This window comes from Rhincodon typus, chromosome 24 (genome assembly GCF_021869965.1).
Source record: "Rhincodon typus isolate 14 chromosome 24, sRhiTyp1.1, whole genome shotgun sequence".
Classification (NCBI taxonomy): domain Eukaryota; kingdom Metazoa; phylum Chordata; class Chondrichthyes; order Orectolobiformes; family Rhincodontidae; genus Rhincodon; species Rhincodon typus.
The window spans coordinates 38409235-38434703 of record NC_063355.1 but is presented as its reverse complement, the minus strand read 5'-3'; the positions used below and the strand labels follow the sequence as shown (position 1 = coordinate 38434703).

The window sequence follows — 25469 nt, the reverse complement described above, 5'->3', positions numbered from 1 at the left end:
TGTGTGCGTGTGTGTGTATGTGTGTGTGTGTGTATGTTTGGGGGGGGTGTGTGTGTGTTTGGGGGGTGGGTGTGTGTGTGTGTGTGTATATGTGTGTTTGTGTCTGTGTGTGTGTGTGTGTGTGTATGTTTGGGTGTGTGTGTGTGTGTGTGTGTGTGTGTATGTGTCTGTGTGTGGTTGGGATGGTGGCAGGGGATTCCTTTAACTGCAACTCTGTCTGCTGCAGGATCCTCCTTTACTCTGACCAAGTCCTCATGATATCATTACAGTGCGAGGTGCTACAGTGCGAGGTGCTACAGCACTCAATCGAGTATTCACCCTTTCAAGTACCTGAGGCTGTGTCTGATGATGGCATAGGCTCACATTTTGAGAGGGGAGGAAGAAAAAGGTAAGGGAAAATGTTGCAAGATGAGAGAAAGTGATCTTGCTCAAGAGAAGATCGCATAAATTAATGTTTATCTCTAACAGTAAAATAGATACATAAAAAACTTACAGAGTGCATTTTCAATCCAGTCTCTCCGTGCTGTCCCAAGGGATATCCACTCTTCTCCCATTCAACATTGATGGATGCTGGAAATGCCAACAGGGAGATGGTGGTCTCTGTAAAAAAGCTGTTGACAAGCTGTGTATGATGTTGGCAAGGCCTCATTTTTTTTGCCTGTCATTGGTTGCTCTTGGAAATTGGTGTTAAATGCCCAAGACAGGATGATATGTGGGTCAGAGGGAAATCCTGAGCTGATGACACTCCCATGAGTTGCTCACGCCTTTCTAAGTGGTAAATATCACAGGGTGAAGGGCATTACTGAAGCCAGTCACCCCCTCCAGGGAAAACACACAGGAATAACAAAGATAGTGCAGGTCATAGAGACCAGGCCGGAAAAGTAGGATTAGACAATGTTTACTCACCTGGGTATGAATCATTAATACATTATTGTGTCTAAATGATTGGATTTACAGCAGGAATGCTACAGAGATGACCAGCACAATCCCATGTGTTAGTAATTTAACCTATGATGACAGGTTATGGAATTTTGGATTGCTTTCTTTGGAAAGAAATAACCATCTGATTGGTTTAGTTGCAGCTCTCCAGAATAAGAAGCAGATTTGACAGGATGACTGCAGACAGGATTCCACATCAGGCTGGAGGAGTCACGAGCAGGGGCTCAAACTCAAAACAAATGTGACTTCCCCATGGAAAGGGTAATGGCATTCTGCCAACAATTAGCAGAGAAGGACATGAACTCAGGCAGGAGAAGGAGATTTAAAAGGCAATTAGGTGGATTTTATGAAGAGAAAATGGCCAAGAATATGATGAAGTAGTGGGTAGGTGGATTTAATCAAAGAAAAATGGATGATGTGCTTATGTTTCTCATTACTGCCTCTTCCATGCTTCTCTCGTTATCAGTTAAATCACCTCCAGTCCATCACCTATTCACACACCTTCCCTTTTTTGTGACTCTTCTTTATCGAGTGTTCCAATGTCACTCCTCTCAGCTCTGACGAGAGGTCTTCAATCTGACACACTCGAATTTCCTCTCCCTGCAGTTGCCTGACAAGCTGAGTGGATTTCTGTCCTCGCTAGGTTTCATTCTAACTTCCAGTGCCTGTACGCCACAGCTAAGTTCACTCTCCGGCCAGCATTGACCAGAGACAGGGCAGACGGGAGGCCACTGGGGGTCCAGCTGAGTGGGGGGTAGTGGAGAAGGTGAAAAGTCAACCAAGGGGCCCATACCAGAGACAGGACTATCCCTGTGAGCTTCTCAATGTCAGGTTCCAATGGGGGTCAGACCCTGCACTGTGTGGAAAACAGACACTAGGTCCAGACCCGAAATGTCAGCTTTCCTGCTCCTCTGATGCTGCTTGGCCTGCTGTGTTCATCCAGCTCTACACCTTGTTATCTCAGACACTCAATGTGGTTTACCCATGAGTGGCCAGTTAGAAGCTAAAGGATCAGCTCCACATCTGATCAAAGACAGACTCTCATAGCTGGATGTTCAGTCATAGGTCTTGCAGTTTGAAAGAAGCAGGGGATACAGGTACATAAGAGGATGTTGGCTTCAAAATGGAGGCACCCTCCCTCCATGCTTCTTCAAATTTTGTTAGTCCTGCCCTTGGATTAGCAGGGACGGCCTCCAAGCCGTGCCTGGAGAACTGATCCTCCACACTGTCACCAGGAAACCCTGTCCCAAGAGCTGATCTGGCCTCCTCCACCATCTTCAGGCACCTGGGCTCAGCCAACCTCGTTCCAGAGGCCTTAACAGGTGCTTAACCTCACCAATTGGCTTCCCTACCGCTTATGACTCCCCACCCTCATTTTTCCATCTCCTGGAAAAATTGGCCCAGGGACCTGATGGACACAGAGCTCCATGTCCACCCCCTCCATTCCACTGCCTCAACCTCCCCGTGTCCGGTGACAAGATTGCACCAAACGGTGATGCTCCTGCTGTTGAATAGCCTGGCCACTACTGGCTGTCACTCAAAAGTGAGATGAGGTACGAGCCTCTGTGGGATTTCACATTCTCAACAAGGATTCAAAGCCCATTGGGACAATATGGGATAATATTGTATATATATATATGTACAAATATAAATAAAAATATCCAAGTCGTATACCCATTTTCAATCCAATGGCACCCTCTCGGTTGCTACTAGTTGCTGTTTTACATTGGACTAAAGTTACATAAAACAGAAGTTTGGCTGTAGCTGTGGTATTGTGTCCATTTCCCTAGCACCACGCAGTGGCAGGTAGGATGGGAAGGCTATAAAGAGGGCAAGAACAATATTTCATTAGAAAAGATTCAAGGTTTAGAGATTCACAGATGGACTGGAAAAGCACAGCGCTTTTCTTTTCAGATCAGAGAAATTGATTTGAGAAGAGGAGGTCTTTAAAATCACAAAGGTTTTCGAGTAGATAAAGAGAAATGGTTTCGGATGCTTGAATGGGCGATAACTAGAGCACACAGGCTTAAGGTAATTGGCAAAAGATGCAGAAGCAATACGAGGGAAAACATTTTAATGCACAATAAACGTTTGGCTGCCTGACAGAGCAGTGGAAACAGATGGAGTAGCACCCTTCAAAAGGGAACGAGATAAATATCTCAAGTAAAAAATACAACTGCAGGGAGAAAGCAGAGAAGTCACCAAGTCATGCTTCAAAATATTTGATGGGCTGTACAGTCTCCTTTCTGCTGAACTACTGGACTGTTGCAAAATTTAGAGGCTGACACCATGAATTGGAATAAGACTGTGCTCTCGAAATCACTAAGATATCTGTGAATGTGATGTTTCATTCTTCTTGTTCTGCATTTTAAACTCATACCCCACAACTACCAAACTATATATTGGGGAGGGAGTAGATACACACACACACACACACACACACACACACACACACACGCACACAGACACACACACACACACACACGCACACAGACACACACGCACACAGACACACACACACACACACACACACACACACGCACACAGACACACACACACACACACACACACACACACACCGCCCAAATACACACACCGCCCAAACACACACACACACACACACACACACACACACACACACACACACACACAGACAGACACACACGCACGATTGGGACCCAGGAAATCCCTCAAATTCCAATTGGTCAGCACCAATTACTTCAAATGACAAATTGTTTCATTTTATTATATATGGGAAACAAAAGAATGCAACGTCTGAGAGCTCCACTATAAAACAAATAAACGTAACAAGGGCAGAATTGCTCACAGCTGGTCAGGCAGCTATGGAGAGTGGAAATTTAGGTATGTCATATTGATGACCTCTCATCAATCAATTTTTGTCCAAATGGCATTTTAATCAGGGTGATTGGATATCTCAATAAAAATAAAGAAGACCTTTCAATGCATGACCTAGTTAGTATCATGAACTTCGAACAACAATATTTTTCTTCAGTGACCTGTGGGAACCAGAAGAGGTCCCATGTTGGGATTATAGTGGTACTGAAGTTACCATTTCTTGAAAGCCTCTCAAACCTCGAGACTGACCTCAATCTCCACCCATCTGCCCTACCCTTCCCGCTGACCAATCCCCACTGCCCCCTACCTACATCCAACCTAGCACCATCCCACCTACCTTTCCCGAGCCCCACCAATCCTCCCTCCCGCCTCCTTGACCCGACACAACCTGTCCATCTTCTCTCCCACCTATCCAGCCCGCCATCCCACTGATCAATCTGCAACACTCCTGACCTGCACTCACCTATCACCATCCCCTTCCCCAGCCCTACCCCTCCTCCATCTACATATTTCCCAGCTTCCTTCTCCCTGCCCATTTCTGAAGAAGGGTCCCGACCCAAATCGTCAACTTTCCTGTTTCTCTGATGCTGCCTGTGTTCCTCCAGCTCCACACTGTGTTATCTCCGATGTCAATCCAGCTCTTTTTTTTTGTTTAGTTAATGTAAACAGGCCCCTCTGAAATCTCTGTGCTTTTCCAATTCTGTCCCCTTGTATATTATAACAGCCCCATTTCTGAAGAAGGGTCTCGACCCAAAATGTCAACTTTTTGCTCCTCTGATGCTGCCTGGCCTGCTGTGTTCCTCCAGCTCCACACTGTGTTATCTCTGACTCCATCTTTTGCAGTTCTTACTATCTCCAATCAGAAATGCACCTTCAGCAGCCCAGATGCTGAGACTCTATCAACCTCTGCCCAACAGTTACGTTGGACTTAGAATGTTGACTCTTTTCGTGCTCTACAGATGCTGTCAAACACATTGAGATTTTCTAACACTTTATTTTTATTCCTTTTCCTTTCCCCGACCCACCCCCCAACACTCATTTGATTTGGGGAAAGGCAGAAGGTCTTATGATCTTGAAAAGGACTGACCTGTTATCCTCAGAGTGCACATAGCCTCAGTAACAATTTCCCTCTTACCTTACCAGGGATCTTGTACCTGACTGCATTATGCAATAAACTGCATGTTGTTTCACCCAAGAGACTCTTCTTATTAAGACTCACCATTTTTTTTTCTCTGTCTCTACCACTGTAAGCCTTGTACCCAGTCAAGAAAAAGGGGATAGTGGCAGCAAAATAGCCAGGCTATGAACTGGTGATGAGTAGTATCACAGCACCTTTCAACAACACTCAGATCTCGCTATGTTGCTCATTATCAGATTTAATGTGCTCATGCACCCATGAGAACCTAGTGAAATTTTCCCATTATTTATACTTATTCACAAGTATGCTGTTGAAGGAAGCTATCAACATTTTTGCTACATCGCTGTAGCACTGCAATAGAAATGCTGATATTGTTCCAATCTCTATTCATGAAACTTACATACATCGCAACACATGCAGTTGAGTCCAGTTTTAATGACACCAAGTATTTTCAGGTAGATGATATGGTCATGGGATATCTTCTAGATCCAGTGCTCACAAACATTTTCATCAGAATAGCACTCCTTTTACCAACCCACCATCCAATCTGACAACTTACATATTTCTAATATACAGATATTCTTATGATCTTTGCCAGTATCAAGACACAGGTGAGATGCCAAACTTAAAACTTCACTTGATAGACCATAAGTTTTATTTTTGCTATTTGTTTACCATGGTAATTAGTCACTGGATACATTCACAAGAGCAAAGTTTATTACACACCAAACACAAACTATTTCCACTATAAAAGGATTGCCTGGAATAGACGCATTACAAATATCAGAAATAAAGATTCAACCCTTTTCCTCTCAACAACCACCCTACAGATACTCAAACCTCAGCAAAGAGTCATCCCATCTCGACTTGCTCAGTCAACATAATAAAATTTAGTTTTATTTTGGCAATTCTTTGCTTTCACTCTATGCCATTTCTTTAACTAACATAACTTCCTGAGACCCTTAAACAAACTGCTAGCTTAGCTTACTTATTCCTTAACATGGATTCCTTCAACCTTCTCATCCACAGGGCCTTTGGATTCTGGAACTTTTCTCTGATTAGCTTCAAAACACATTCAGAGCAACTGTACAGAACACTGGTTAGGCCACAAATGAAATATTATGTGTAGTTCTGGTCGCCACACTTTCAGGAAGATATGATTGCACTGGAGAGGGTACCGAGGAGATTCAGCAGGATGTTGCCTGGGATGGAAAGTCTCAGTTATGAGGAGAGAATGGATAGGCTGGATTTGTTTACCCTGGATCAGAGGATGTTGAGGGAGAATCTGATTGAGGTACATAAAATTGTGAGAGGCATAGACAGCATAGGTTGTGAGAATCTTTTCCCCATGGTAAATGTATGTAAGACCAGAGGGCATGCATTTCAGGCGAACAGTAAGCGGATTAGAGGGGATCTGAGGAAAAAATTTATTCCCATAGACGATGGTTGAAATGTGGAATGAGCTGCCTGAGAGAATGATGGAGGCAGATACTCTCAAAACATTTAAGAAGCATCTGGGTGACCACTTAAAATGCCAGAGCATAGTAGGCTGTGGACCAAGTGCTTCTCGGTCAGCATAGACATGGTGGGTCAAAAGGCCCATTTCTATACTGTGTGACTCTACGACTCAAAAACATGGGTTTTCCATTGCAGCAACTACACAGATACCAATATCCTGTCACCAAGTCACCCTTAACAACCCCAATCGAGGATCTCATAGTCAAGGAGATCCACCAGGCCATCGTTCCAATCACTACATCCACCCACTCAGCTTCTAACTGCTTTCTGCTTCTAAGCAATCCAGGAAATTTTCCCTAGCCCTGACCTTTTGAAGACTGTTCAATGAATGACACCTTTTTCACTCTGACTGAATATTCCCACACTGTCTGAACTTCTCGATAGTTCTATCTTTCTGCCTCCTTTCGTCATAGGGCACCTTTCTTTGCTTGTAAATAACAGATTTTCTGAGGTTGTTGACTTACTCGCCGAGCTGGCTTGTTTTTGTTCAGACGTCTTGTCACCGTGCTCGGTGACATCATCAGCGAGGCCTCCAATGAAGGCTCCACTGATGTTGTCACCTAGCACGGTTACGAAACATCTGAACAAAAACAAGCCAGCTCAGCGAGTAAGTCAACAACCTCACCCACAACCCGAGCTACAGATCTTTGCCAAAACTTTAACAGATTTTCTCTCTCTTCTACCCTCATTACTAATGTACTGAACTGTTCATCTCAAGGGCTTTACATTGGGAAACAGCCTGGTCTAACCCCAGAAATACTAGTCGGTACAGATTGGTTGTGACATTAGTAGTAGATCATCCATATCGATTGCATCAATACAAAAAAAAGACATTCAGTTGTTGGAGAAGGGGTTAAGAGAAGCATAGGAAATTATTAAGCACCAAGGTGTAGGGGAAAAAAAAAGGCCAATTTATCTTGCAGGCACGAAATTCAGAGGAGGATATAAGATGGGGGTTTAAAATAATAGGAGGTATTCACCAGGTTGAAACAAGCTCTTTAATGTAGCCGAAGAGTATAGAGGACAAGAGAACACACAAAATTCACAAGTTTAGAGATAGGTCAAATGTGTTTTCCCCATGGGACACTGGAGCAGGCTCCCAATGATGTCAATTGATTCAAAGGCAATTAACACCCTTAAAAGGAACTGGATGAATACCTGTTGAGAACAGAGATCGAGAGTTATACACATAGTTACCATTCTGACTGCTTTCTATCTCTCAGATAAACAAAAGTGTCTTCTGGCCTGAGACAGAAAACAGGCAAAAGTTGACCCAGAAAGGAAAAGCTGATACACCCTTTGAAAGCCAGCATCTCCGAGATGCTGAGTGTTTCGGTCTGTATTCAAAGTGATGGATGAGAAGAAATGAAGACTTGCATTTATATGGCCTTTTTATTGAAAACTGATTGGCACAAAGAATTTCACTGTTGAATCCATGTGCAAACTTCACCTGATGAAGCAGCAGTTCACCAAAAGCTTGCAATTTCAAATAAACCTGATGAACCACAACCTGGTGTCATGTGACTTCTGGCCATTTGCAACAAATTGCCCCTTTGTTAAACAATGAGTCTTTTTCTTGATGTACCCAGGAGCTTGAAAGCCCATAGGTTCTCTTTGCTTTCTCCATGGCAACACTTCAGCTGATCAAAATCAATTTGCCAATCAGCCCCCTCTGTTTACCTATGGTATAAATTATTGTGACAAAAACAGAAATTGCAGTTCTGAGGAAGGGCCACTCAACTTGAAACGTTAACTCTGATTTCTCTCCACAGATGCTGCCAGGCCTGCTGAGCTTTTCAGCGATTTGTGTTTTTGTTTCTGATTTACAGCATCCGCAGTCCCTCCCATTTTTATTCAGTGTAAATAGCTGTGTTCATTTGGAAATTTGGCATTCTTGCATTTGTCCTGATGAGTGCAAGACACAACTTTGGCAACACGTTACCCTTTTCAGCAATATTCCAGTCCCATTACGATTGTGGTGTGGAGCTGGAATGTGGAGGGTTAACAAAGTTAGGAACCACTCTTTGACTGAGAAATTAAAGTAGCAAGTTCGTCTGAGTATGCCATTATTAGCATAAGGGGAGGGGGGGCAAAGGAAGGAATGAAAGGACAGTGGGCACAACAGAATCAATCTGTCAAGAAAGGATATTTGCAGAACTGTATCACGTGACTGAAGTTAGTTAGGGAGTAATCAAAGAAAAGTGAAGAATAATTGTTAATTTTGAAAGGAGCAATGTGTTTTGTCTTCTAAAAGCTTGATGGATTAGCACTCTGAATTCTTTCAAATCTTTATGGCATTCAATTTCCTCTGTGCTCGGCTTAGGCATTTATTGTCGTATTTATGCTGGTTTGCTCCGAGGGAGGGAGCAACACATAATTATTTCTACGAAGGGAGCCTCTTAAATAGACCTATTTAAATCTCCCTGTCCATTAGTCACACCCTTGGAAAGCTTTCAAGAGGGCTTCATGAAGCCAAGACGTTTTCACTATCTCCCTGAGTGACCATGCAAGCGGTAACTGGGAGAAAATCGCGGACACCCCTCACCACCCGGGAATTTCAGGATTATGGCTGCTGCTGTTCACATGCCAGTTGCCTACCCAAAGGAACATCAGGGGAACGATCCCAATGGGGGTCGACGCTGACGAAAATGTTTTTACTCTTGTTCTTTTCTTGATTGGAGTTGACGCAAAGGTGCAAGCAATGCCAAGGAACATACGCTCGGATCAGGCCTATGAACATGACTAATGAAGGCTGAGAAAAACAACATTGATGATGAGGCCCGAGGCCTGTTTGTAACTTGCTACGTAGTCAGCCAAACTTAATTATGATTAACTCACACTTCAGTGAACATTCATATTTATCCTAAGGATATTTAAGAAGTAAAGGGAGAGCAACTGAAAACAACAGTGTTGTTTTGCACAGCATTCATTGCAACTGATCCATGGCAGTGTTTATAATCCAATTGACCCTCCAAACCTCTTGTTTTAGCTAATTTGATCAGCAAAACCGTCTATTGCTGTCTCTTTCGTGTGGTTATCTGGTTTTAGCTTAAAAGCACCTGTGCTATTCACCTCAACAATTCCCCACAGTTTCACATTCTAAGCATACTCTGGGAAATGATGTTTGTCTGGAACTTTCTGCTCTCATTTCTATTGTTCTATTATTTTGATTTAATTTCCAAAAGCTCCTGTTTCTCATCCAGTCATCCTTGATTGATCAGAAAAAATGTCATTTTTGTTTTATCTCAACTAACTTCTGCCATGGTTATATTGGCACCACAACTGGCCATTCAGCCCAAAGGAGGAATGCTAGCTTTTGTGGTCCACAAGCACCCCTCAATCAGCCTCAGAGATGAGAGCACATTCAAAACATCCATTCTCTGTTAATGCAGACTAGTGTCTGCTAATCTGCGTCGGGAGCTCCTTCCAGTTCTCATTTGTCTGGGAGAAAATAAGTCTACTCACTACTCCAAACCACACTGTTCTCAATGTTGAACATCCCAATGAATACCCGGACAATGTTTCTGAATAACCTCACTGTCGCGAAATGCTAGACATTCTGTCATTACTCCATAAATGCACAAGGCTGGGTTGTTTACTGCTCCACAAAGACTGTATTATTAGAACAACAAACAGGAGCCAGAATTAACCAACTCTCTGGCTGATGTGCCATTACTTCTTCTGGACACTGGAGCCACTTTGAAAAGTCATGCACGGATGTTGTTGAGCTAATAAAAAGTACGTTAGCTTTACAGATGGGTTTTAACTCAAGATGCCTGATCAACACAGCAGCTGATCAACTATGTCAACTCGTGGCCCATTCTATTTTGAGAATTAACGCTTAGTGCCCGGGAACTCAATGAGCCTCATCTTTGTCATTCCTCAGGCCAACAAAAAGGTAGGTCATAGGACCTTGTAGTGTTCCAACGTCTGTCCCAGTGTTTTTTTTTGATATTCATTTGCAGAATGTGGAATCACTGGATAGGTTAGCATGTATTGCTCATCACTGAGGGGCAGTTAAGAACCAACCATATTGCTGTGGGTCTGGAGTCACATGTAGGCCAGACCCCCCCAGGTGAGAATGATAGATTTCTTCCCTAAAGGACATTAGTGAAGAAAATATTCTCTCCTCCCGCTCCCCAACCAAAAACTGCAATCATTTCTTGATCATTATTAAACCCTTAATTCCAAGGTTTCATTGCATTCAATTCCCACCATCTGCCAAAGCAGGTATTTGAAAATAATCTGCATTTCTGGATTAACAGTTTAGTGGCAATACCATCAGGCTATTGCCTCCGACCTCAGGATGGCCATAGATCTGTGTCATAACCTGAGGGTTGATATAAGGGAAGGATAGGGGTAAAATGGCAGATTACAGGCTGGGCTGAGGTACAGTGACAATTCTATTCTGTGTCCAGTTCCAGTCGCCCTGTTATAGGAAGGATATTATTAAACTGGAGAGGGTTCACAAAAGATTTACCAGGATGTTGCCAGCAATGGAGGGTTTGAGTTATAAGGAGAGGCTGGATAGGCTGGGACATTTTTTTTATGAGAGCGGAGGAGGTTGAGGGGCGACGTTTTAGAGGTTTATAAAATCATGAGGGGTGTAGATAAGGTGTCGTTTCCCTAGGATGGGGGATTTCGAGAGTCGGACGCATGTTTTTAAGGTGAGAAGAGAAAGATTTTAAAAAGACATGTGGGACAACTTTTTTACACAGAGAATGGTTCATGTGTGGAATGAACTTCCAGAGGAAGTGATGGATGTGGGCACAGTTAGAACATTTAAAAGATATTTGAATAAGTACATGAATAAGAAATGTTGAGGGATATGGGCCAAGTGCAGGCAGGTGGGACTAGTTAAGTTTGGGATTATGGTTGGCATGGACTGGTTGGACCAAAGGGTCTATTTCCCTGCTGTATGACTCAATGATGAAAAGGGCCCTCCTGCTCCCTCATAGCCAGAAGAATAAATATCTATCTCTTTGGCAATGCCTCCTAGTTCCAGGCGAGCAATGTCACAGTATGGGCCCTGATGGTGGCAGTGAAAATGGGATGGTGAGCCATTTAACAGCTGAATCACACCAAGGCCACCCGAGCTGAATCCATTCCAAAAATATTTCTCTTTGCTTCCACGCAACAGCTGAAGGAAGCAGCTGCTTCTCTTTCCAGGGAGAGTGGGTCTCAGCAGCAATTGTTGCTCAGCAATCTGTCTGTATTTTCTGGGCAACTACAGCGACACTGTTGGAGAAGACATGTTGACCATCTAAACCCTGCAGCGATCACAGAGCGTAACAGGGAAACAAATCTTCTCTGGTTCCCTGCCTGAAATCCAGCTCAAAAATAAATGGTGACTGTTTGTGTGAAGTTGCCTTCCCATGATTATTAGCCGACCGCCACTGCTGTTGCTCATGAACAGCCTAAAACCTCACATCCAGGTTTTGATGGTCACTCCAGTCGTAACAACTGTTTGCCCATCACTGACACACAACATACTTAAGGGGTAAATTATATACGAACCTTGTAGGTAGGGAAGACTAACTGCTCCTTCAAACCTTGCCCAAACCATGATAGATAGAACATGCTGACAGAACACCTTCCATCCAACACTGCTCTCACAATGACCAATGCCAAAATATTCTGTAACATTAGTACTGAAAATTAAAAGTGTCAGATTTCTTTGCTCCCTTCTATCACAATTAACTCCTTTCCAGTTAATTACATCAAATATGTACTTTATCTTTATTGGAATTCCTGTACCTGCTGAGGGATCTCTTGGTGGTTATGTCTTTTGCAGCACTCATGCTTCACCTTTGATTTCTGGAGGAGGAAGTGGACTATTAGTCATGAGTAATATAAAAGACACTCACACTGTCAAGGCTAGGAGGACTGAAGCCACGCTATAAGAAGGATAGTATTGGTCTTGGGTAAAGAGGTAAAGTCTTCATAGTCCCAGAGGCTGGTCTCTCATGATAAGGGAAATGAATGGTGGTGTTTTAACACGAGGGTTACCGTGCCTCAGGTGAGGGGTATGCTCAAGAAGATGGATCCTCCATGGTAACCAACCTTCGTGATTGCTGAGTAATGCCAATAGCATGGATTAGATTCCCAAACCAGCTGAGGTTGCCATGAAGGATTCTACTTCTCAACTTTTCTCCTCACCTGAGATGTGGTGACCCTCAGGCTGAACCCACCATCAGCCATCTCTCACTGATGAGAAAGCAGCTCCATGGTCCTCTGGGACTATGATAACTTTACCTCACATTGAATAATAACATGTCAGCCTAATATGCTGGGAAAGCGTGTTCAAATCCCACCATGGTCAATGGTGAAATTTGAACACAATTGAAAAGTCTGGAATAAAAACTTAGCCAAATGGCAACTAACTGTCAATTCTTATAAAACCTCGTCTTCTTCACAATGACCTTTAGGGAAGGAAATCTCACATGTTAATCCAGACGAACAGTAATATGTTGACTGTTAACTGTCCCTGAAGCAATCAGGGCAATTAATCCCATGAATGAAGAAAAACAAACTGTATGCTTTTTAGAGAAGGCCTAGGTAATGCTGTTTTCAAAGACTAAGGCGAAACCTTTAACTGCCATTAGATGTACCTCATGACATTTTTCTTGCTCAAAGATTTCCCTATACTTCTCTACCTATTTACCACTTGACATGAGTCTAATAAGATTAAATCATGAGGTCAGGTTCTATAGTTGTCTTAAAAATCAATCAGTTCAGAGATGCTTTAACATCCCCTTGGGATGGGTGAGACATGAACCTTGGCCCTTCGTGCTGAGAGGTAGGGACACTACCATTGCACCACAAGAGCCCTAAGTATACAGGACCACAGTGGAAGTGACGTTGTAACTTTCCCTACTCAACCAAATTGCTCGAGCAAGTTATGGCCCGCTTCTGGAGCAGGTAGGGCTTGAACTGGAACCTCCTAGCCCAGAGGTAGTATCATTACCCACTGCTCCACAAGAACTGTAAATTGATGAGTTTGCAGGTAAGTTTTAAAATCTATCTGTTCAGAGATGTTATTCCACACCTCTGGAGCAAGTGGAACTTGCACCCAGGCTTCCCAGGCTTTAGAGATTAGGCTTAATTATATTCCTTCGACCATAGGAGATTAAGAGATGTTCAAGATAGCTAAATTATTTGGAGAGTTGGAAAGAGATTCCTGGTCAACCATCAGCAGAAGGCAACAGCATAACCATGGAGCAACACAGAGATCCATTCACATCAATGCACTTTCAGGACATCATAGCTGAAGAGAGAGACAGATAGTAGATAGTAGTTTTCCTCAAATGGAACTGGTTGGAAAGACAGAGCTTAACTTTAAAATCAATGTGAAGCCATTTCCAGGTGACACCAAGAAACATTTCTTTACTGAAATAGAAATGGAAATCGCTCTGTGGCTAATGTCCTCCTCATTTAGCGGGACCGATGATGAGGTTAATGGTGATGAATTAGTAATATGGAACACACTGCCCCAAAAAGTAACTGAGGCTAAGGGTTAATGGAATTGTCAAAATTGAGCTTTAATAGGTGCCAGTTAGGCAAGAATAATAAGATAATGGAGCGAAGATGGACAGATGAAGTTAAGATACAAATCAACCACAATCCACACGAATGGCAGAATAAGCTGGAGGGACAAAAATGATCTAGCATCATAATAATGTGGAAAGAGGTCATTTGACCCATTGAATCTGCACCAACACTCCAAAGAGCATTCCACCTAGACCTAGCCCTTTACCCTATCCTGGTAATTTCACATTAACCACGGCCAATCCACCTAATCTGCACACGTATGGACTGTGGGAGGAAACTCACACAGACACAGGGTGAACATGCAAACTCCACACAGACAGTCACCCGAGGCTGGAATCGAACCTGCAGGTCTGTAGCCGTGAGGCAGCAGTGCTAAACACTAAGCCGCCATAAATGTGAGCAGCTGTGGTACACTCTGGGCACTGTAGTTAAACAACTGTGCGATGAAAGTGACCATTATGTTCATATGAACACATACAAACATACACACACAAACATACACATAGACACACACACAAACATGCACACACAAAAACATACACACAGACACACTAACACAAAGACACACACACAAACATATGCACAGACACACACACAAACATATATACAGACACATAGACACACACACACAAACATACCACAGACACACACACAAACATACACACAGACACACTCACAAACATACACACAGACACACTCACAAACATACACACAGACACACTAACACACACACACACACGTGCACAGAATTCAAACAAAGTAACCGATAATCAGCAAAATCGCAGCCAAGATGAAATATCCAATTCAATGAAATATCTCAACCTACTGGACAAAATATTTAAAAGGTTGTGCAAAACTTTTACACCATCCTTTAAAATGCCGACTGTAAACTTATAAATGATTGCATTGAAATAGTTGCAGTGGAACTCAGAGTAAATGTAAACCCACAAAGGAACTTTGTTGCAAGCATTCCTGGCACTAAATAATTAATGTACAACATAAATGAGGAGGAGCAGGCCACTCAGCCCCTTCAAGCCTGCTTTACCATCCAACAAGATCGTGGCTAACCTGACTAATGCACATTCCTGCTGTAGTGAGTGTAACAAGGTCAGCAAGCTGGATCTCAGAGAATATGAGTTCTTTGATTGGGGCTGTTAACCTGGTTCAATCAGGGAGCTCTGGCTGACAGATATAACCGGGTGTGTCAGGGGTTTTGCTCACCTTAGGAGCCGGCTCTGAGCTAGCTGGTTCAGTGTTATGTTCCATGCACGTGTAAATAAAGGGTGACTTGGTGATGGGATACCAGCTGTGGGGGAGTGATTTTACTGCTTACCCTTGACAATCTAACACCCTCTTGTTCATTACACTCATTTCTCAGCTATGTAGTTCCTTCATGCTTTCTTGCTCTCCTACACAACTTCAATTCCTATACATTAATGAAGAAAAGGAAAATGGTGTTCAAAGAAACGATGAAATTTCTTGTGCAAGAGGTTTTGCAGTTGTAATTTTTAAATTCGCAAATGGTAGCATTGAGGAATAAAATTGGAGGATCTCATTACTCAGTTTTCTACTGGTGACGCATTTCTCCCTGGTACTCATTGATTGGTTTATTTTTAATAAATAAATCCATGATTGATAACATAAAGTACTTAACTCAGCAGTCACTGGTCTTTGGCCACTGACATTTTGAGGCATCACATGCCAAGTATAGATCGTCACCAAAGCCACACTCTCAAATGTCATGTCCTTGAAATCAAGGTATGAGATCAAGACATTAAGTGTACAGTAGACGTGCTGTGTTCATTCTCACTTTTTGACCTCATTGAAATATACATGTACCATTAAATAATCTCAGGGTTTAAAATTATTCTGGGATTTGTGTGGAATTCATCTGCACTATTTCAAAGCAGTCATTCGTAAGTTTACAACAAGATTTTAAACGAGGGTGTTAAAGTTTTATGCAACCTTTTTAACCAGCTCATTACCGGAAAAAATTCACACCGTTGGTAAATTTGAAACAATGGATTTTATATAATGTGCAGTGTAGTTCCATTATCCATTTTCACATGGAATGAGGTTTAGATGATCATAAACTCAGGGATTGTTTTTGGTGAGCAGTATTAATATGTAGCTGTGTCTTCCTCTCTCTTGTTTGATGCTCGATCCCAACTAATCGAAAATCTTAAAACTCAGGGGGCAAAGTAAAAGGTTAAGAAGATTGACTGTAAATTGCCATCCTCAAGATCTGAATGTACTGCAAAAAACTGATTAAATTCCAATGAGATTACGACAAAAAATCCAATATTTTGAGAGGTGTACATATTATTGGAAAACTGCACTGCAATGCATTTTAAGGCTTTTCTAGAATTGCCTTATATCTGTCAGCAATGTAGGGCTTTGCTCATTTCCAGTCAAGAATGTTCAATACTGAGGGAAGAAGTAAAGTTTGTTGCATTTCTCTGCGTCAGTATTGAATACTCCAGTTCTGGTATAACCTGGGGAGCTGGAACACTTGCACCGATGTCCCAAGGATGCAGCTCTATTCTATGCACAGAAGCATTCCTAATACAATTTTCTATTTCTGTTTCCCATAGATCCATCACAAAAGCCTCCAAATGAAAAGTTAACAATTTACGGCAGGCTATGACAGCTCTGTCTCATGGACATGGATTATACCATAAAACCAGAAGATAGAAGAGGAGAATTAGGCCATTTGGCCCACTGGGTCTGCTCCACTATTTGATCATGGTTGACAAGAACCTATCTATCCCTGTCTTAAATATACTCAATGACATGGCCTCCATAGCCTTCTGTGGCAATGAGTTCCACAGATTCACCACCCTCTGGCTGAAGAAATTCCTTCTAATCTCAGTTCTAAAGGGCTATCCTGTCACTCTGAGGCTGTGCCCTCGGGTCCTAGTCTCTCCTACTAGTGGAAACATCTTCTCCACATCCACTATATTCAGGCCTCTCAGTGTATTCGGTAAGTTCCAATCAGATATCCCCCTCACCCTTCTAAACTCCATCAAATACAGACACAGAGTCCTCAACTGCTTCACATATGACAAGCCCTTCACCCCCGGATCATTCTTGTAAACCTCCTCTAGATCCCCTCCGATGTCAGCACATCCTTCCTTCGATACGGACCCAAAACTGTTCAGAACATTCCAAATGTGGTCAGACCACAGCCTTATACAGCCTCAGCAGTATATCCCTGTTCTTGTTTTCTAGCCCTCTTGAAATGAACGCTAGCGTTGCATTTGCCATCCTAACTGCCAACTGAACCTGCATGTTAATCTTAAGAGAATCCTGAACTAAGACTTTTGTACTTCAGATTTCTGAAGCTTAATCCTGTTTAGAAAATAGTCCACACTTCTATTCTTCCTACCAAAGTGCATAACATTATATGTTCCCGTATTATATCCCATCTGCCACTTCTATGCCCACTCCCCAGCCTGTCCAAGTCCTTCTGCACCCTCCTCGCTTCCTCAACACTACCTGTTCCTCCACCTAAGTTTGTGTCATCTGCAAACTGAGCAGCAATGCCCTTCGTTCTTTCATCCAGATTGTTAATGTATAATGTGAATGGTTGTGGTCCCAACACTGATCCCAATGGCTGCCATCCTGAAAAAGATCCCTTTATCTCCACTCTCTGCCATCTGATATCAAACCAGTCCAGGCATCTTTGTTCTTGATGGAGTCTGCGTCCATGTATTTTGCCTCTAGCCATGAGACAGACAATTATCTTTGACCTCTGTGTCACTGTCTGACCGTGGCTGGTGATACCAAAATGCGTTTACTAGTTGCACAACTCAACTTTTGATCAGCTGGGAACTAATAATTAACCAGGAAATAAGCACAAGAGAATTTGTAGTGACCAACTGTTCTGTGTTTGATTATGTAAGTCTTTTTACTGTTGATCTTCATTGTGCTCAATTAGTTATATTTGGGTGTCGACTCCAAGGAAAAACTATAGAGATAGAAGACAGAGCGAAATGCATGGAGTAGATATTTTAAGGCCCTGCATTAAACTGTTGATAATAACAGTCCTTCACACATAGGAACAACAATCATCTCTGCGGAGATCTGAGATACATAAAACATATAAGGGACTATATTATTAGATGGAACAAATTCACAAGCTACTACTCAGTTATGAAATATTGCATATTAAACACGCAACTGCAATCAAATGTGCTATGTGCATTTGGTAGTTTGCATTTGTTCTAATCTCTGTGGAGATTTGAAATATTTAAAGAAAGTTGAAACTTCCAGCTAATAGCTGAGCTGATGACAAGATTTCACTTTTTAAGATGTTTACTGTAACAAAAGATTAAAAGCTATATTGACTAAACACTATCATTGATGGAAATGAATGCTTGATACCATAGAATGGAAAACACAACCAAAGAGAGACACTTCACAGGTCTACTGTAATCTGTCCATTAAGTTAATATTCAATACACACAGAATTAGTCCAAAGTTATTTACCGTTCTTGAAGATTTACTTCTGTTTGTTTCACTTCTCAGATTGGAAACTTCTAACACCCAAACTGACCTTCATGGCAAGAATATTACCATAAATCTAACCTCTCGAGAAATCTAAGAAACTCTCCCAATTCAATTTTAACTTTGGTTTAATTTTGGTCTTTTCAAACCAAGTGCCAGCTTCTACCTGCATTCTGGTGTGATGATCACAGAGAATTTTTATCTCCAGCTGCTCCATATCTATCCTAGGCTCTAACACATTAACTTATAGATAAAATACCAGAGATATTTTAGGTAATCCTATAAATTCACAATCACAATGGCTTCTTTTGTAACGTTCCCATCTTGAAACCCATCATAACAGCAACATGAATCACATGGGAGATAGTAGGAACTGCAGATGCTGGAGAATCTGAGATAACAAGGTGTAGAGCTGGATGAACACAGCAGGCCAAGCAGCATCATAGGAGCAGGAAGGTTGACGTTTCAGGCCTAGACCCTTCATCAGAAACCTGAAACGTCAGCCTTCCTGCTCCTATGATGCTGCTTGGCCTGCTGTGTTCATCCAGCTCTACACCTTGTTATCTCATGAATCACATGGGCCCTGTATTTAGGTAAAGGTGCTGATTAGCCATCCTTGAAAATCCAGCTCTTTTTTACTTTGCATCATCATAGAAAGTTTAAAGCACAGCTGTCTGTAATTGGCATCCTCAATTTCTTTTTGTGATTCAGAGAATTGCAGTCTATCCACTTTTAGCACACATTAGCCTCCAAATGAAAATACTTTGGACCTTCTTACCAGTGAAATAATCCATGTCTCCTTTAATTTCTAACAATCAAAGCTCCCAAGCTTACTATCAAGTAAACTCCAGAACAGGTCACACACCACTCTTCATGGCATCTTAAATTTAAAGATCCAATTCCAAAACAAAAATCTTGCAAACCTCAAAACTGTGAAATATGCATCAATGTTCAGCACAGGAGAATTTTGATTTGCGATGCAAGCGAACGCTTCTTTGAATCTTGCAATTGAGTACAGTTTGCTTTCAACATTGTATCTTTCAATCAGCAACATCTCCTGCCTTCCTTAGCCAACGCAAAATTGAAAGATATTAAAAACATGCACAACTTCACCTTGCTATTAAGGAGATGTCAGCCATACTGTGGCTTTAAATGCAGTAATGTTATGGAGAAATAGAGGTTAGTGCTTGGCTTCCTTTCTTCTGCAGCTTGATAAGGGGATTAAGATGGGCAATTGGGCCTGCAATTTATTTCACAATTCATGCACATCCATATTTCATGCTGGGTTCCTGAAAGTCATGTCCCATCTCATAGGCACAGTTAATAGTAATTACAGAGAATGAAGGAAGCACACCTCAACCTTCTACAGTATTCAGCGTCACCAACTGATTTTAAATAAGCATGTTAACACAGTGGTGTTGGGCATGAATTCATTCAATTGCATGTCAGGTAGCTTTGAAGGGAAACAACGAACTTTCATTGATAGTTGGCAAAGCCCTTGGGATATTTCAAACTTTCTCCATAAGGAGCAAGTTATTTTAGCAGGTCACTGTTATGTATGAATGCAGCACCTGAACTTTACCTAGCAAGCTTCCAGAAGCAGTAAATAAGTATTGTTTAAGGGTCTAATCATGCCTGGGAAGGACTCAATGTTGTTTTTCAGACAGTATCCTAGCATTCTTTATGTTGAGTTAAAGAGATGCTGAATTTCTCACTCCACATTTTATTCAGAAATAGCACCTTCAAAATTGCAGTGCTTCCTTGGTATATTTCTTTACAGACTTTTTTTTTGCCAATGTAAATTTTATTCCAGCATCCTTCCCTCCATGAAAGGTGATAGATATGCAGCAAGAATTCTGCTTCAGATGGGGTATTCCCCACAGAGCGAACATTTGTCAACATCTAGAGAGGTCAATATTTGATAGGCAGGTTCTTCCTCAAATGCCACAAATGAAGGTGCCATCGCGTGTTGTTGCTTTTGGCATTGCTGCCAGTTGCCAATCCCTTTGGTGTTGCTGGTAATCGTGGTGGTGCATAGCAGCTTATAGAAGGTGTCACTTCAGTTACTCTGTTTTTGTAGATTGGTTATGTCTAGCAGCAGGCCGCCAAAGGCTTGGTTGTCAGCAAACATTACATTTTATTCAGCATTGTAGATACTAACACTGTACAATAGTGATGTGATCTTATATCACTACATGCAATGATGTGGCTTGTCTTATGTATCTGTTCAGATTAACCCTTAAGACGATATCACCAAATTCCTTAGTCATCAGCTAGTGACTGCCCAGTGTGATAGTCTAATTGTAGGCCCTTCTTGTCATAATTTCAAGCATCCTGGAAGCAGAGCTTTGGGTATCTCACTGCTCTTTCAGGGCTCACTACCTCACCATATGGAAGGGTATCCTACATTCTTCCATTAGCATGTGTGGCCAACTCAATGAAGCCATCTCTGTTTGATGGGTGGTAACAAACTCGGATGCTCTGCATTGAGTGCGCTCCTGCATTTGTGACTGTGTCCTTCCATGATGCACCCATTGTGCATCACACAGAGTGAAGACTGAAATTGTTGAGGACTCTTCCTTGACAACTGTAAATAGTCTATATTTCATGGTCATACCACAAGGTGTTGAGAACACTGGCTTCATAAACCATCAGATTGATGTCATTCCATACACATTGCATGAATCAGACTATGTAGGGAGCCGCTTTCCCTACATGTATATCAAAATTCTGCATCAGGAGACAGATTGTCTATCATTGTGGACCTGGGGTTGCTAAACTAGGCACAATAATGTCTGAATTAGTCATCCATATGCCAAAGGCAAACCAGAAACCCTGGAGAAAAGGTTAAAACTGAAATATGTCGGTACCCATAAACCCAACAAATATTAAATGGGCAGCCAATTTTCCATTAATGTGAGGATATAAAATTCATCATGAAGCATCTTCATATCAATTCCACATTCAACTTCGAGATAAATGTATAATTATCAGGTAGATTTAAATTAACAGCAACAATCAACAATATTTATATAGCATCTTAAAAGTAGTATGATACCCCAAGGTGTTTTACAAGAGATTTACAAACACTGAGTCATGGCAGGAGTTACCAGGGTAAGCAACCTAAGGGTTGGTCAAATAGATGAGTTTTAAGGAATACCTTAAAAATGATGAGAGAGGAGGTGAAGTTGAAGAGGGGAGTTCTTGAGTAAGGAACATTTGGATGAAGAGCCCCCTTAAAGTATTGTTGGATATAATTAAGAACTTTGACATCAGTCAAGTGATGCTTTTTGAGCTACAGACTTGATAGTGTGTCAGAGATGCTTAACATCTGGGCCTTATATGACCAAATAGTTAATTACAGGAATTAAGCAACTATTTACTAAGCAACCAAATGTCCAGATGTCTCTGTGTTTCTCCATGCCTTGCTGACTTTCCACGTAAATTGTTCACAACAATGTCCTGGTAATTAATTTTTTGGATACTTCCAGGCAGCTCTGGAGGATTGGCAACTCTAACAGTGAAAGCATTGCAGGTCCAAATCAATCACAAGTTGTGAGCTGATCACTGGCAAAGCATTGACACACTGCAATAGACGGGAGCATGAAATCAAGCAATATGGTTCATTGGTTTCCTGGTTGAAAAGGCCTACATACAAACTCTGTGCTATATATTAAATCAACCAGCAGAAAAATGTTCTTCAGATAAGCACACAGTCAATCAGGTGAAGGCCAATTAACTTGCCTCGGTATCATTTGACATATGAATCTTAAGCCACAACTTCAAATGGATGGAACCCCATTGATGTAAGGAACGGGGTCAGGTAACAAAAGAAACCACATTTAGTTGAACCTTGTCAGATCCTGGCTCTGTTTTACATAAACCATTATTTCAGCTCCTTTAGATTCAAAATAAATCTTGGTGCTTAATCACCAGCCCCTGGCTACAGTAAAACCAACAGACAATTAATTTACAAATCCAGCAAGTTCTTAAAAATAACCAAGACACTTAGTGCCAGATGCGATATGTGCAAGTTGTAAATTGACTGGCATGTTCAAAAGATTTTGCAACTAAACAGTATATCTCTTGAAACCACTAAATCAGTTGGCCAATTTGCTCATAAGTAACAGAATATGGCAGTAACACACTATTGCTTGCTAGCAAGATTTGCTCCATTAAAATGGCCAAAACAAGTTTTGTTTTCCTCACCCTTTAAACTTTTGCCATATAAACTCATTGCCTAGCAACAACGGATGCCTGTTAATGCTGGTGCTCTTTCAAAGTGTTGCATGTGTCCAGTACAAAAGCAGTGATGGGGAAAGAGATAATTGCAACATTTGTCTTTGCTGCTTTTACTCATATGGAAAGCTCCCCCTCTGCTGTAAACAGGAACCTGGTATAGAAAGGTATCCATACCCTAATATCCCAACCATTTATAATCCAGGAATTCCTGCACAGCAGGGAATAACCGAGCAGAAATGACAAAAAACACTTGTGTTTTTCTCAGTATCACTCTGGTTACAAATTCCCTCACAATATGGAGAGCCCTGGACACTGCAAACCTCGACTGTACCAGATTTGTGGGGTGGCACGGTGGCTCAGTGATTAGCACTATTGTCTCACAGCGCTAGGGACCCAGGTTCAATCCCACTGGCGGGTGATTGTCTGTGTGGAGTTTGCACATTCTGTGTGGGCTCCCCCTGCGTGCTCTGGTTTCCTCCCACAGTCCAAAGATGTGCAGGTTAGCTGAATTGGCCATGGTAAGTTGCCCATAGTGTCCAGGGATGTGCAAGTATGTGGGCTAATCATAGGGAATGCAGGGTTACAGGGATAGGGGAGGGCATGAGACTGGGTGGGATGCTCTTCAGAGGGTTAGTGTGAACTCAATGAGCTGAATGGCTTGCTTCACACTGTAGGGATTCTATCTCAGTTACTGTGGTTGACTTTTCAAAGGCATTCTCTAGGCTTGAGTCTGAAATCTCACTCCTGTTGATGTATGGTTGGGTTAGTTGTAATGCGAGCTGTATTTCGGGCCACAGAACTGTGAGAGAAGCAACTGACTTTGTGATAAGTTACAGAATGAATGACCATCCACTCTAAACCAGTCTCACGGGGTTTCTATTTGTTGATGTACTAGAATCAAAACCCTGAATCTTGTCAGCTTTAAATGAGTATTGAACGTACGACACAGCACAGAAACAGGCCATTCAGCACAAAACAGTGTACTCTGGTATTGATATTCCACATGAGCCTCCACCCTACTCCATCAAAGATCATCAGTAAATCCTTCAAGTCCTTTTTCTCCTCTGTACTTATTTAAAATCCCTTTACGCACGTCTTTGCAATTCACCTCAACTAATATCGACATTTAGATTAGTGAAAGGTTTTCAGTTGTTCTTTGAATTTCTCTCACTCTTGAAATCTCAATTGAACAAGAGGCAAAGTGGTTGAAAGCAGCAACTTACTGGGGGATAAAGCCCTGGTTATTGTCAGGAATAATTCAAACCCAGTGGCATATTTGTCTAAATGTTAGGGGTGTCTCGCCCCTGGTCTCAGATTGGGAGCTACAGATTGGGGTTCCCTCCGGGAATGGCTTTACTCCATGCTGTGGTTTTCCAGCTCTCAGCCTCGTTTTCATATCCCTCCACATTCTCGCTTCTCCGCGTCTCTAGAATTGCCTACCTCCTGGCAAACTGCCAGACTTGCTTTTGGGATAGCAACCACGGCAGCTTGAGAATGGGGTAGTTCATCGCCACCAGCTGAGCCTTAATGAAGATTTCTCATCTTCAGCAAGTTGTATAATAACAATCAAGTGCAAGTTATATTAGTAAGATAAACACTGAGCTGAACCATACCTTTTTCTCAGCTAAGTGCGAGTCGCATTGGGATTTTTTAGAGGGCTTCTCATCATGAGGCCTAGTGAGTTCTCTCATTGTATCTTTCCAAACTCACATCAATTACCTATCCAGCCCCTAGGACATCCCTCACATCCAATTCTAGCCCCACCTTACCTCACACTGTTCCCAGAAAAACTTGCCATATACCAGAATCCATTGGTATCCCCCATGCCATTGTTAAAAACCTGTTGTACACCCAGACAAGCACGGTCAATCTGGAAGTACTCGACGCAGTTCCTGATATTTTCCCCACGCATGGCAGAGTGAATTTGGTGCCCCACTTTGTAGACAGGGACCTGGAGATCCCATTGGATGCAGCTGGCAGACAATAGGAGGTCCTCTTCCCCCAGGGATGAAGGATGGTGGCCTCAACACCAGACCATGCCAAACCAGTCCAAGGTTGCCATCCAGGTCAGTGTTGTCTCAGCCATCTCCAGGAATGTCCAGCACTGTAGGAAGAAGGTCCATCTCCACTCCATCAGCCTAAGTGCTATCTTCTAATACCTCACACTCACTCTACCTCTGCTACTGTATCCAACTCCCACCACTCTACCACACACGTTGCTGCCTCCAACATTTTCCCTCACTCACTGTCATCCAGCCCAAACCCCAATTCCACTAACCCTGTATGCCCTCTGCTCTGCCTATTCACTCGCTGAGAACACCTCCCCACCTGCCCCAACAGTAACAGCTGTGCCCCTCCTCCTTCATCTCCTTTAAGAACTGCCTCTCTCTCTCTCATTTCTCGATGTCTAGCTTGTTTGACAAGATTGGTAAGATAGAAAACTGAATATGCAATGAGGTGAGTTAGACCATTAACACATGTTTAACAAGCCATTAAAAAAAACCCAAAAGAACTGTGGATGCTGTAAATCAGGAACAAAAACAAAGTTGCTGGAAAGCTCAGCAGGTCTGGCAGCATCTGTAAAGGAAGGGTCACCAGACCCGAAAAGTTAACTCTGTTTTTTCCTTCACAGATGCTGCCAGACCTGCTGAGCTTTTCCAGCAACTTCAGTTTTCGTTCCTGATTTACAGCATCCGCAGTTCTTTTGGTTTTTTTT

At 42.2% G+C, this 25469-nt stretch overlaps 1 protein-coding gene across 1 annotated transcript in view; it reads right to left on the bottom strand.

The window, feature by feature from the left end:
* Positions 1-25469, bottom strand: part of wscd2 (WSC domain containing 2) — a 538109-nt gene that overhangs the window by 487058 nt on the left and 25582 nt on the right. The window contains exon 2 of the mRNA XM_048611624.1: positions 12209-12268. The gene's annotated coding sequence lies outside the window, so the exon portion shown is untranslated. The remainder of the gene's footprint in view (positions 1-12208; positions 12269-25469) is intronic.